The sequence below is a fragment of the Mustela nivalis genome (genome assembly GCF_964662115.1).
Source record: "Mustela nivalis genome assembly, chromosome: 13".
Classification (NCBI taxonomy): domain Eukaryota; kingdom Metazoa; phylum Chordata; class Mammalia; order Carnivora; family Mustelidae; genus Mustela; species Mustela nivalis.
In genome coordinates this window covers 83,812,229-83,827,513 of record NC_139032.1, presented here as the reverse complement: position 1 = coordinate 83,827,513, position 15,285 = coordinate 83,812,229, and the positions used below count along the sequence as shown (strand labels likewise).

The 15,285-nt window shown below is 39.9% G+C and overlaps 1 protein-coding gene across 14 annotated transcripts in view; it reads right to left on the bottom strand.

Annotated features, from left to right (window-relative positions):
• GAPVD1 (GTPase activating protein and VPS9 domains 1) overlaps positions 1 to 15,285 on the bottom strand; it is an 86,330-nt gene that overhangs the window by 58,463 nt on the left and 12,582 nt on the right. The window lies entirely within an intron of this gene.

The window sequence follows — 15,285 nt, the reverse complement described above, 5'->3', positions numbered from 1 at the left end:
ACAGAGAGTGCAGGAGAGGGGCAGAAGGAGAGAGAGAGAATCTTAAGCAGCCTCCACATTCAGCACAAAACCCCAAGGGGGGCTTGATCTCAAGACCTTGAAACCATAACCTGAGCCAAAACCAAGAGCTGGACACTTAACTGAGCCACCCAGGCGCCCCAAACCCAGCAACTTCTGCAAGTAGTAGCTAGCTAGGTTTCTTAACATTGCTTTGTTTTTACTATATTTAAGTTGCTTTTGAGGTGTTAGCCCTTCATTATGGTAATTACATAGAGCTTCTTGGTTTGTTCGGGTTTTTTTAAGATTTTTTTTTTATTTATTTGACAGAGAGCAGGAGAGAGAACAGAAGAGAAAGAACAAGCAAGGGGAGCAGCAGAGGGAGAGGGAGAAGCAGACTCCCCGCTGAGGAGGGAGCCCGATGCAGGACCCCAGGATCATGACCTGAGCCAAAGGCAGAGGCTTAACTGACTAAGCCACCCAGCTGGCCCAACATAAAGCTTCTTGAAAAATATTTTCAAATTGTGTCCACAAAAAAAAAAAGACAAATAACAGTACAAGTAGCATGCAGATTTGGGAAAAATCATGATGCTACTCAAGGAGTAAGCATGGGAAACATTTTTAGATACTGATGCCTACACCCTGACAGAACTGCCAGTTACTTTTTCTGTTGTTCATTACATAGGAACAACAGTGCTTACATAATATTCATATTAACCTGATATGGCAAAAAAAGGACATGCCTGCCAATTACTAATGACCTACCTGCCACAGTGTTACCGCCTACATTTTATCAATCAAATATTTTAAATTTGAGGATTTATTTTAACTACCCACCACTTTTCAGGAATCCAACCAATCCATATGAGATAGATAACCCTTGCAAATAGTTTTTATAAATAACCATCTTGAATTACAAGGATTTGCCTAAGCGTGTCCCCTTACAAGACTTAACTTCCTTCAGTGCAGTAACAGTTTATTACTTATTTTATGTTTTGTTAATTATATGACCTAAAAATCGTTAGGTATTAAAAATAATGAACTCATTTCTTTCCGAAAAATGGACAGACAAGCACAGTAAGCTTACTACAATTCCCTCACTCATTCATTCAACAAATGTTTGTTAATCATCTAACAATGTGCTAGGCACTCATGAACAGGACGGGTAAGGTCTGCCCTTGAGGGGCCTGTGTTCTCACACTGTACACGATAATAACAATTTTGAACTGTTTCCACAAATCATATTTCTATATACCCTCTATTTAGAATCCTTTGCCCACTCTGGTCATTGGCCAGTTAAATCTCACTTACGGATCAGAGCCTAGCTCAAACCGAGAAGCCTTTCCTGACCATTCTCATACTTTCTCATTTGGCCTCATCTCTATCACAGCATTTTATACTGTTAGCAACAAAATGTTGTTTTCTCAACAAAATTCCCTTACCTGAAGTAGGGAGATAGTCATCTTGGTACCCCCACTCCTTAGCAGACAAACTGGTGTTTAGCAGTCTGATTTAATGTCTACATTTATATAAAGTTAATCAATAAAGGACTGAATGATAACGAGCAATGAGCTAGTTAGGAATCAGCCAAGCAACTTCTAACCAGTTCCAAAATGATTAAAGAACAGTAACTAAATTTTTTTTTCTTTTTTCTTTTTTTTTTTTTTTAAGATTTTATTTATTTATCAGAGAGAGAGAGAGGGAGAGAGCGAGCACAGGCAGACAGAATGGCAGGCAGAGGCAGAGGGAGAAGCAGGCTCCCTGCCGAGCAAGGAGCCTGATGCGGGACTCGATCCCAGGACGCTGGGATCATGACCTGAGCTGAAGGCAGCTGCTTAACCAACTGAGCCACCCAGGCGTCCCTGAACAGTAACTAAATTTAAGCTGAAAATATCTACTATTTTTCTAACAGGCATACCTGAAATAATTATTACTGTACTAAAAAAGATATTTCCTCACACTTAAAAAATAACTACTACTAAGGAAAAAAGGAAACAATGATACGTTAACATCTTCAGTTGGTGTATTTGAAATAAGGGTAAAATATTGTAGGAAAAAAAATGGACTTAGTACCAACTCTTCCTGGCACAAGAACAAGGAATGGAAATGCACCCTACCTTGAAATGCAAGTACTATAAAGCCAGAGTGTATCTACATCTCAAGTTAACACTATGCCACACTTCTTGTTTGGACACCAAAATTCAAGATCCTGCCAAAGTAAATAAAACCCAAACAGATGTCAATTCTACCCCCAATACACTACAAATCTTCCACAACTAAAGAAGACAGACTGACTGCAAAAATAATGAAATTCATGCATACCCAACAACTTATGGGTTAAGCTTGGATTTTATTATGTAACCCCAATGAGAGAATATCAAAACACCTGGACAGCAAATATACATTACTTAGTAAATACTAATGTATCCTTACTTGTTCCAGTTCAAAAATTCAGTTCAAGTATTACTTGAAACCATTACTAATGTAACTGGCAATATTAAACAAGATTAGGTTTGAAAGACACTAAGTAAGTTATGGTACACCTCTGCCATAGAATACTACACAATTGTTAAGGAGACAGAAGTACAGAGGTCCATTACCTACCATTACAAGAAAAAAGCACAGTGCAGAACACTATGCATGGTAAGATCCAGAGGCATCTAAAACACAACACTCAAGCAAAACTACCTGGACTCAAATCTCAGCTTTGCCACTCACTAGCCGTGCAACCTTTGGTAATTACTTCTTGCCTCAGTTTTTGCATCTTCAAGTGTATATAAAAGAGAATCCAATTCGTAAGGTACGTTCATACTCTTTCCCACTCTCCCTCCCCCAACAAAACAACAAAAACAAGTTAATATCTGTAAAGCACTATGCAAGCACAAGTGTTAACTATAATTTCTGGAAAAAGAAAGAAAAAGAAAAAATTCCAAAACATATAATATGTGCATGTATATGTGGGGAAGAAAAGCTTTTATTTTTTGCACTTCTTTTTTAAGTTTATATTTATTTTTGTTAGTACTCTCTATACCCAACATGGGGCTCGAACTCACAACCCCATGATAATAAGCCACATGCTCTTCTGACTGAGAGCGCCAAGGGCCCCTTTTCTGCATTGTTTTTAGTTTTTGTTTGTTTGTTTGTTTAAGATTTATTTTAGAGGGTCGCCTGGCTCAGTGGGTTAAGCCTCTGCCTTCATATCAGGGTCCTGGGATTGATTCTCACATCAGGCTCTCTGCTCAGCAGGGAGCCTGCCCCCCCCATCTCTGCCTACCTCTCTGCCTACTTGTGATCTCTGTGTGTCAAATAAATAAATATCTTAAAAAAAAAAGAGAGAGAGAATATAATAAAAACTTGGCAGTAAGTAGTGCAATTACTTAAAACACTCAGGACCAAATTCTGTAAACAATTATATATTAACACTGTGAGGGGTGCCTGGGTGGCTCAGTCATTAAATGTCTGTCTTCAGCTCCGGTCATGATCCTCCTGGGATCCAGCCCCACATCAGGCTGCCTGCTCAGTGGGAAGCCTGCTTCTCCTTCTCCCACTCCCCCGGCATGCGTTCCCTCTCTTGCTGTCTATCAGTCAAATAAGTAAATAAAATCTTTTTTTAAAAAAAGTGAAAGTTTTTAAGTGCAACAAAAAGGACAGTACTTCTGGACACAGTTCAACAATAACAAGCTACATACCAATAAGCAGAACTGCAATGATGTCCTTCGATTTCCCAGAGGCAATAAATTGTACAAAAATATGCACCCAATCTAGAAATGGGTATCAGGAACTTTCACAATTAGATAAATCTCCATTACTTTAATAGTCTGAAATTCAATACCACCAAATCTAATTTCCTCCTATTCAACAATCTCTAATGACAACTCACTAAGACATATACAAACCAGGAGCTTAAGATAAACCAAATGATTCTTAAAAAACCTAAAATCCTTAGAACCCTCTGAGAAATTTTGAGAGAAAGATTTCACCACCTCACAAGCTTTGAGGAAGCTTTAGTCCCCTGGATAAACACAGCTTCCCCCATGAATACAGTGAGTATACAAAACAACCAAACAGAAGAGCAGAAAGAGAACTCTGAGCTTCAGCTGCATTTTTTTTGCTGAGCTGTAATACTGGTAAAGCCTGTTTCAAGATCCAAGACTTTCAAGAGTCCACCCTAAAAATTAGGGAAGATATATAAACAGCAGGCTGTCATGTTCATTTCATTGCATTTACCAGAATGGTATCTGATAAAATTATAAATATTACCAAACTTCAAGCAGCATTATTATCACTGACTGTGTTTTACCTTAAAGGAAACTCTTTAAGGTCCCCCCACCCTGCCCCGATGTGGGCCTCGATCCCAGGACCCTGGGATCATGACCTGAGCTGAAGGAAGCTGCTTAGCTGACTGAGCCACCCAGGTGCCCCAGTTTAAATAGTTTTTCAAAAAGAAATCAACTGTTAGGATGCCTCCATAGAACTATGAAATGCGTAATTTTAACTAGTTTACATAATGCTTACAAAAACAGAAAGAACTCAATAATTGCTAGTTATTAATGATGCAACAGAAAATCAGAATTCAAGTTGGCCCATTACAACCCTGAATAGTTAGATATTAAAAAACACTTGGTTGGGGCACCTGGGTGGCTCAGTGGGTTGGGCCGCTGCCTTCGGCTCAGGTCATGATCTCAGGGTCCTGGGATCGAGTCCCACATCGGGCTCTCTGCTCAGCGGGGAGCCTGCTTCCTCCTCTCTTTCTGCCTGCCTCTCTGCCTACTTGTGATCTCTCTCTGTCAAATAAATAAATAAAATCTTTAAAAAAATAAAAAATAAAAATAAATAAATTAGTAAGTAGAAAAAAAAGGAAGAATGAACATGTTTGACGACATGCTTCCCGCTAGTCTCTAGTGTGGGTGTACTGGCATTACAATGGAGCAAGACCATGCAAGCACCCTCTCGGACAGAGATTAATGAGCAGACATCTTGCCTGCTTTTACAGTTACAACAGTGGGCTTAAAGCCTTACATTTTAAAAATGGATTACAAAAAAGTTGTATACAAAGATAATTTTGGCCTGATATATATATATATATATATAAAATATATACATATATAAATATATATATAAATATATACATAATTATACTATTAGCATTAAGCTATGCTTTTTTTTTATTATTATTATTTTTTTTTTTTTAAGATTTTATTTATTTATTTGACAGATAGAGATCACAAGTAGGCAGAGAGGCAGGCAGAGAGAGAGAGAGGAGGAAGCAGGCTCCCCGCTGAGCAGAGAGCCCGATGTGGGACTCGATCCCAGGACCCTGAGATCATGACCTGAGCCGAAGGCAGCGGCTTAACCCACTGAGCCACCCAGGTGCCCCGAGCTATGCTTTTTTTTTAAACATACGCTCAACCATTCATTTATACATATTAAATATGACAACTTGAAGTATCAACAAATAGTTCAAAACTGGGTTTCAGAGTCTGGCTAGCTCAGCTGGAAGAACACGCAATTCCTCATCTCAGGGTGAGGAGTTTGAGCCCCACACTGGGTGTACACATTACTTAAATAAATAAACTTAAAAAAAGAAAACAAAAAACTGGGTTTCAGCTTAGGAACAATGAAAAACTCCCCTACTGAAAATGTTTTTACAAAGTGCCAATACATATTGAAACATATTCCAAAAAATGAGAAAAATATAGTAGGCATAAAGAAAGAAATTTTAATTAACTATAATTTAAAAACAAGAGAGGAGCCTGGCTGGCTCAGTCCGACGCAATTCTAAATCTCAGTGTTTTGAGTTCGAGCCCCACACTGGATGTGAAGCCTAGTTAAAATTAAAAAAAAAAAAGGGGGGGGAGCGGCTGGGTGGCTCAGTGGGTTAAGCCGCTGCCTTCGGCTCAGGTCATGATCTCAAGATCCTGGGATCGAGTCCCGCATCGGGCTCTCTGCTAAGCAGGGAGCCTGCTTTCCTCTCTCTCTCTCTCCCTGCCTGCCTCTCTGCCTACTGTGATCTCGCTCTGTCAAATAAATAAATAAAATCTTTAAAAAAAAAAAAAAAAAAGGGTGCCTAGGTGACTCAGTTGGTTATGCAACTGCCTTCAGGTCAGGTCACTATCCTGGAGCCCCAGGATCGAGTCCCACATCAGGCTCCCAGCTCCATGGGGAGTCTGCTTCTCCCTCTGACCTTCTCCCCTCTCATGCTCTCTCTCACACTCTCTCTCAAATAAAAATAAGCTCAGTGTGTTAAAGCCTCTGCCTTAGGCTCAGGCCTTGCATCAGCCTCCCTGCTCAGCAGGGAGCCTTCTTCCCCCTTCTCTCTGACTACATGTGATCTCTGCCTCTTGAATAAATAAATAAAATCTTTTAAAAATAAATAAATAAAATAAAATCTTCTTTAAAAATTTTTAAAAAAGAAAAAACAAAAATAAAAACAAAAAATCAAGTATCTCAGTACCTGAAGCCTCTTCTAAAATGTATACATGAGGGGCGCCTGGGTGGCTCAGAGGCTTTAACCTCTGCCTTCGGCCCGGGTCGTGGTCCCAGGGCCCTGGGATGGAGCCCGCATCATCGGGCTCTCTGCTCAGCAAGGAGCCCGTTTCCTCCTCTCTCTCTGCCTGCCTCTCTCTGCCTACTTGTGATCTCTGTCAAATAAACAAATAAATCTTTATATATATATGAGATACAGAAATTATTGGTCCTAGTTTCTTTAAAAATGAAAATACCTTAATTAGGATTACTTAAGGATCAAAAGCCACAAATAATTATATGCAAACACAAGTTTAGGCAGCTCATAGTGAAAAAATACCTAACTAAAATCCTTCATGCCTAGGTAAAGATTAACTCCAGGGAAGGAATTACAGCGAAAAAACAGAAGTTGAAGGGAAAAAAAGTTAATTAACCATTTGAGAAAATTTCTTTCAAGTACAAGTCTTTCCATAGCAAGTAGGAGGGATTCCACTTATTTCAGGCTTTTACAAAAAAATTAAAATTAAAAGAAAAAAATAAATCATACTTTACCTTGAAGAATCCTAAAGTAATATGTAACCAACTCCACCCAATCAATCCTAAAAAGAAATTTTTTAAAAATTTTTTAAATAAGGGGAAAATGTCTAACTATTAGGAATATATCCACTTTCCCTCTTCAATTTTCTACAATAATTAGGGGTAATTTTTCCAAATGCCATTATGAGGCAGCATCACCTTGTAAGGTGGGAAGTGCTCTGGGTCATCACTAGAAAGCAGCTCACAAACTCACAGCAGAACCAACTGGGTGAAGTGAGAAGTGACAGCATTTTAATAATGGCCAAGAAAGCACCTGAAGACTAAGGCTAGTTTTGTTTTGTTTTTTTAAGGATTTTTATTTATTCATTTGACAGACAGAGATCACAAGTAGGCAGAGAGGCAGGCAGAGAGAAAGGAGGAAGCAGGCTTCCTGCTGAGCAGAACCAGATGCAGGGCTCTACCCCAGGACCCTGGGATCATGACCTGAGCCGAAGGCAGAGGCTTTAATCTACTGAGCCACCCAGGTGCCCCTAAGGCTTGTTTTAAAGTCAGGGATGTGGTACCAAGGCAAAACAGAATGCAAGAGAGCTGGAGCACCAAAAGATAACTAGCAATCACTGAACGAAAGGCATGTTCCCGAAGCTTTTCATATGCTCCTGTCATTAGTCAGTCCTCTGACCCCCAACTTTACAGACGAGGCATCAGATTTAGAAAAAAGTCAAATAACTTCCTGCCTAGCCATTCAGCTGTCATGCGGCAGAGAATTCTAAAACTACATTTGTTTGGCTTCACAGCCCGCACTCTTCATTTCCCCATGCTGCCTCTCTGGTTCTTCTTCAGAATATTGAATTCAGGTTCCCTGTGCGCAATTTCACTGTAGAGAGCACTAGGAAGGGAGTGATACACCTGCCGGCAAATGATCACATACTATCGCCTGGGTGGCCTCAATTTTTCCGTATTTCTTCATTCCCAGCTACCTTTACGATCCTTCCTCCCATTTTTCCATTTCAGAGACCTAACATATAGCCAGAATTTAAAAAAGAAAGAAAGAAAAAGTAAAAAAGACTTGGATATTCTATGTAATTTACAAATTCCTCTTCTTTGTTCCGCTTATTCCTTTGCCTTGAGCCCTTCTCCAACAGCCCTGGAGCCAATTACATCTATGATTTTTAGTCCACCACAAATGCCACCTCCTTCAAACAGCATTCTCTGATCTTCCACTCTCCCGTTCAGTGGTAGTATCTCCAATCTAAATCTTCTTTACACTTTATACTGGCACCTCTATATAAACAATTCAGGAGTCTGATAAAGTTTTTTTTTTTTTTTTTAAGATTTTATTTTTATGGGACGCCTGAGTGGCTCAGTTGGTTAAGCAGCTGCCTTCAGCTCAGGTCATGATCCCAGCGTCCTGGGATCAAGTCCCACATCGGGCTCCTTGCTCAGCAGGAAGCCTCCTTCTCCTTCTGCCTCTGCCTGCCATTCTGTCTGCCTGTGCTCGCTCTCTTCCCCTCTCTCTCTCTGATAAATAAATAAAAATTTAAAAAAAAGATTTTATTTTTATTTATTTGACACAGAGAGATCACAAGTAGGCAGAGCAACAGGCAGAAAAAGAGAAGCAGGCTTCCTGCTGAGCAGAGAACCCGATGCGGGGCTCCATCCCAGGACCCTGGGACTATGACCTGAGCTGAAGGCAGAGGCTTAACACTCTGAGCCACCCAGGCACCCCATGGAGTCAGATAAAGTTTTAAAATAATCACTCCAGGGGCGCGTGGGTGGCACAGTTGGTTAAACCTCAGACTCTTGATTTTGGCTCGGGTTATGGTCTCAGGGTTGTGAGATCAAGCCCCAGGAATGTGTGGTGGTTTGGTTTGAGCCTGCTGAGTTGGAATCCTACCTTCCCCAGACTGTAGGACTTTGGCAAGTTACTTAACCTCAATGTGTTTCAGTTTCTTCTTGAAGTAGAATCTACTTCATAGGATAGTTGTGTGGATTTTGCAAGTCAGTGAAAGTAAAGCGTCTAGCACGGTGCAAGGCACAATGCAGGAGCAGAATGCGTATTAGCCAGACACAGAATATGTGTCCCTTCAGCTGCTGAAGTGTAGCAGAACAACGTACTTTTTCCTCATTTTCTTTATTTACTTTAGAAAGGAGAGGGGAGTAGAGGGAGGCAGAGGAGAGGGAGAGGGAGAAAGAATCTGAAGCGGACTCCACACTAAGCACAGAGCCCAATATGGGACTTGATCCCATCACAGTGAGATCATGACGAGTTGGAGACCTAACCAACTGAGCCACCCACGTGCCCCAGAACCAGTTACTTTATGGATAGAATGCCGTGTGCACAGTGGTCACTCAAACATTTATTAGTGCTCTGTAAACAATTTCACATTAGACTCTGAAACTTTCATATTTTGATATAAAAATATTTGCTATGTTTGATATTTCGATATAGAAGACAGGCTGAAGAGTGAGAAATGAATAAATACTGAGTGTAAACTTCTGAGTATAGCCCCAACACATATTGCATGTATTACTCTGTGTATAGGTGTGAAAGTCTATTTTGTTAAACCAGTGCTGTTTTCTTCAAAGATTTATTTATTTGAGAGAGAGCGAGAGACAGCAGAAGCAAGCACGGGGTCAGGGGGAGCAGAGGGAGAGAGAAACTCAAGCAGACTCCATACTGAGCCCATCACTCAGCTGGGTCTCCTAACCCTGATATCATGACCTGAGCCAAAACAAAGAGTTGGACACTTAACCAACTGGGCCATCCAGGTGCCCCTAAATCAGTACTGTTCAAAACAAACATAATGTGGGACGCCTGGGTGGCTCAGTCAGTTGAGTGTCTGCCTTCGGCTCAGGTCATGATCCCAGGATCCTGGGATTGAGCCTTGCATCAGGCTCTTTGCTCAGTGATGGCCTGCTCCTCCCGCTCCCTCTGCCTCCTCCCTGCTGTTCATGTTCTGTCTCTATTTCTCTCTCTCAAATAAATGAAATCTTTTTAAAAAGGGAAAAATTATTTTTTACATTAAAAAATAATAATAAAAGGGGGCACATGATAATAATAAATAAATTAATTAAAAATAAATAATAATAAAAGGCACCTGGGTGGCTTGGTTGGTTGAGCATCAAATTTTTGATTTTGGCTTAGGTATTGATCTTGAGGTTGTGGGACTGAGCCCCATGTTGGGCTCCATGCTTAGTGGGAGAGTCTGCTTGAAATACCTCCCTCACCCCCTCCTCCCATTCACACAAGTGCACACTCTCTCTCTCTAAAAAAAAAAAATCATAAAAAAATCACTTTACTGATTACTTATTAATTACAAAGGAAAAAGGGCCCCTTTACAATATAAATCTAATAGATATTACTTTATTCAAATGATCAAATTTACATCAATAATGAAATTGACATCTAGTGCCTCTGATGTGACACACTTGAGACCTAAAATCAACTACACAGCATTCCAACCAAAAATGTTTAACCTGAATCTGATCATGCAGAGACAGTCAGACAAATCCAAATTGAGGGGCATCCTACAAAACAACTCGTTTGGATACTTACTGCCATGAAAAACATCCTCCACCCTGCCCCCTCCAAAAGGCTAGAAAACCAGTCCAGATTCAAGCAGGCAACTAAATGCAATGCAAGCCCCTTAAATGCATCTTGGATCAAACACAAAACCAAGGATCTAGGGACAGTATTGGGACTATTGGGGAAATTTGAATAGGTACTATATATTAAAGAAAAATATTATATCCATGTTAAATTTCTTGAGGGTGACAACTGAATTGCAATTATGTGGAAGAAAGTGTTTGTTCTTGGGAAATACATACCCCTATTTAGAGAGTAAAGTGTCCTGATGGTATCTATACCTAACTCGCAAGTGGTTCAGGGAGAAATGTATCTACTAGTGCATAAAGCAAGCATAGCAAAACGTTAACAACTATGGAATCTAGGTAAGGAGTACAAGGGTATTATTATACTACTGTTGCAACTCTTCTGTAGGCTTATAATTTTTCAAAGAGTTGGGAAACAATACTTAAAAGTTATGGATTCAGGGGTGCCTGGTTGGCTCAGTCAGAAGATCACGCAACTCCTGATCTCGGGGTCGAGAGCTTAAGCCCCACGTGGGCATAGAAATTACTTTTTTTTTTTTTTTTTAAAGATTTTATTTGGGGCACCTGGGTGGCTCAGTGGGTTAAGCCGCTGCCTTCAGCTCAGGTCATGATCTCAGGGTCCTGGGATCGAGTCCCGCGTCGGGCTCTCTGCTCAGCAGGGAGCCTGCTTCCTCCTCTCTCTCTGCCTGCCTCTCTGCCTACTTGTGATCTCTCTCTGTCAAATAAATAAATAAAATCTTTAAAAAAAAAAAAAAGATTTTATTTATTTATTTGACAGACCGAGATCACAAGTAGGCAGACAGGCAGACAGAAAGAGAGAGAGGAGGAAGCAGGCTCCTGCTAAGCAGAGAGCCCAATGCGGGGCTCAATCCCAGGACCCCAGGACCCTGGGACCATGACCTGAGCCGAATGCAGAGGCCTTAACCCACTGCGCCACCCAGGCGCCCCAAGAAATTACTTTAAAAAAAAAAGTTATCGGGGCGCCTGGGTGGCTCAGTGGTTAAGCCGCTGCCTTCGGCTCAGGTCATGATCTCAGGGTCCTGGGATCGAGTCCCGCATCGGGCTCTCTGCTCAGCATGGAGCCTGCTTCCTCCTCTCTCTCTCTCTGCCTGCCTCTCTGCCTACTTGTGATTTCTCTCTGTCAAATAAATAAATAAAATCTTTAAAAAAAAAAAAAAAAAAAAAGTTATGGGGGCTCCTGGGTTGCTCAGTGGGTTAAAGCTTCTGCCTTTGGCTCAGGTCATGATCCCAGAGTCCTGGAATCGAGCCCCGCATCGGGCTCTCTGCTCAGTGGGGAGCCTGCCTCCCTTCCTACTTGTGTTCTCTGTCAAATAAATAAATAAAATCTTTAAAAAAAAAGAAGTTATGGATTCAAAGCAAAATCAACAGAAAATAGGAATAGGTGCAAAGATGATTTAGCACTTGTATTAGGATTAACTGTTAACATCATCATAATTGCTTTTAGAATTTAAAGAAAACTTACCGTATCATCCCCTTTGCACCACCTCCACCCATTCTTACTGCTTTCCAGAAACTGTGAAATTATGAGGTAGGGTATGCCCATTTTCAACTTTACTAAATAACTGCAAATGCTGTCTCTTGAGGCAGCTATATCCATTTAAATTCCTACATTGTTTAGAATCTGTCCTACATAGAAATTGTCCTACAGCAGTTTCTAAATTACCATTTTCAGTGACATCTTCACTAACTTTGATACTGTCAGACATTAAAAATTTTTTTATCAATCTCATGTCAAAAATTCAGTGTCATTTATACCAACCTAGGATCACAAAGTAAAAGAACCTTAACAAAATAAGAACTTCATCCACAGACCCTTCCTTTTATCACATCACTGTAAGACATTCAGGATAATCAAACCTACACGGCAGCATGTACTAAGAATGATCAGTTCCCATGTGAAACCAAATGCCCATGAAAGCAGGGCATAATGTTTGGGAAATAATTTGTCTTTAAAAAATGTAAGATGAAAAGGTTCAAATTCAACCAGCATACATGATACTATCTGTAAGACTTTTTTTTTTTTTTTTTAGATTTTATTTATTTATTTGACAAAGAGCGAGATCACAAGTAGGCAGAGAGGCAGGCAGAGATAGAGGGGGGAAGCAGGCTCCCTGCTGAGCAGAGAGCCCGATTCGGGGCTTGATCCCAGGACCCTGGGATCATGACCTGAGCCAAAGGCAGAGGATTATCCCACTGAGCCACCCAGGCACCCCATCTGTAAGATTTTTAAAATAGATATTTTATTCCTAGAAATAAATAACCTAGGTCTTATAATTTAACTCATTTACTCATTCATCAAGTATTTACTGAGTACCTGTTATGTGTCAGCCACTATTCCAGCACTGTGGCAAAGACAAAATCACTATTCTCACAGACCTAACATTCTAATGGGGAGGCAAAAATTTTAAAAACCAATTTACAAATAATATGGAATCAGATAAATACATGCTATTAAAAAAAAATAAAGGGGCAGGGAACAAAGAATAATAAGGAGGCAGCATAAGGACACAGAAAGTACCAGGCAATATCTTTCCAAGGCACTGATTTTGTCGTATGGTGTGTTCAATTCAGAATAAACTATTTCAGCACCAATATCTTTTCATAAAATACTCTTCTTCACTCTTCCATACCCCGCTTTATTTTTTCCAGGAAAAAAAAGTCTGCTGCAATGGTTTTCCCACTATTGCTATTTTAGAGGGGAAAAAATCTCACACAAAGTATTGACAGGTGTTTTACAAACAGTTGCAAATTTCAAGTCCCACATAATCTAAAGAAATGTCAACAGTGATCTGTCAGTGAGAAGTCTGATGCTAAAATGAAGCTGAACTGTAAGAATTTAAAATGGAATTTTGAGAAAATGATTTACCAATTCTCCCAACTCTATCGCCTGCACATTTACTTTCTATCATATATGAAAAGAATAACAGCAATAGGAAATATATCTGAAAAGAGACCATGTGATTTTTACTTAAAGATTTAAAAAATTAGAATATCCCCCTCTTTGGGGCACCTGAGTGGCTCAGGTCATGATCCCCAGGTCCTGGGATCAACCCCCACATGGAGCCCCACTTCCGCCCAACTCCCTGCTCAAAGGGAAGTCTGCTTCTTCCTCTGCCCCTCCCCCCAAACTCATTTTGTCTCTCTCCCTTAGATGAATAAAATCTTTAAAAAAAAAAAAAGAGTATCTCCCTCTTTAAAAGCCACACTACCTATATGATTTGAAGAAAACCAGCACACATTAAAATTTCTTTTCACAGGCTTACACAAGAGCTTAGAAGGCTTCTACCACTTAGAACTAGGCGGTGCCTTCCTATAAAAATCTAAAAGCCCAAGTATTCACTTCCCTTTTTTCCTCAGACTATTTTGCTGATTCCCCAGTACACTGAATGAAGTATCTACAGTCTATCTTTCAAAATTATTATTCTGACTCAGCCAATTCTTCTTTTACTTCTGTGTACAAAATTCCCTCTTTATCTATACTATAATCCTATCTGCTTTATCTTCTTCCTTAAAAAAAAAAAGGAAAAAAAAAAAAAGATTCAAATATCTTTCAGGCCAATTTATAGATCACCAAACACTTCTACCTCAGGAGTTCTTCATCTTTTTTGTACCACGGATCTTTTTGGTAGTCTGATGAAGCCTATGGACTCTCAGATTTTTATTTTGATTTTATTGATTTGATTATAATCTCAACACGCAACGTGGGAACTGAACTCACAGCCCCGAGATCAAGAGTTGCACACTCTACTGACTAAGCCAACCAGGCACCCCTCAGATTGCTTTTAAACAACTAAATATATGAAATCATGAAAGAAACCAATTATATGGAACTGTTATTTAAAAATCATGACTTGTTAATATATGTGTGGCTTTATCATCACATTAAATAACAAGATCTAACAGTGTATCTAATAATGCTATACATTCAAAAAAATACAAGCATAAATGATATTGAGAGATCTGCAAAAACTGTAAACATGATACAAAAATATTTATAATTTTTATCGGTGACAAAGTCACAGGTATTGTAAATTCCACTGCCTACGTTCATAATTGAAAGAACTAAAAATTAGTTCCCAGGTAATAAAAATAGATGTGATTTTATCCCCATTCTAGTTCCAAAATCCCCTATAAAAATCCACCAAATGGTAAAATCCCAGGTTAAAATCCTTTCTAGTTCAAAGCTGTGCTCAAACTAACTTCTGTCACAATTTTGTTTTTTAAGATTTTATTTATTTATTTGACAGACAGAGATCACAATTAGGCAGAGAGGCAGGCAGAGAGAGAGAGGAGGAAGCAGGCTCCACACCAAGCAGAGAGCCCGATGTGGGGCTCGATCCCAGGACCCCGGGATCATGACCTGAGCCGAAGGCAGAGGCTTTAACCCACTGAGCCACCCAGGCGCCCCTGTCACAGATTTTAAAATAAAAAGGATTCCTCCCTTGGCCTAGCTCTCATCTGAACATATCACCATGCCTGTTTTCCCACAGACTTATACACAGAACACTGTTTATTTCTACGGTTTGCCCAGCCAGCACCCATTTAAATTTGACAGTCAATAAAAGGTGAAGTTGAAGGAAAAGGAGATGGAAGCAACCACCAGTCTCTCACTTCCAAGACCTCCAACAGCAAGTAGAAAGATGCCAAGTATAC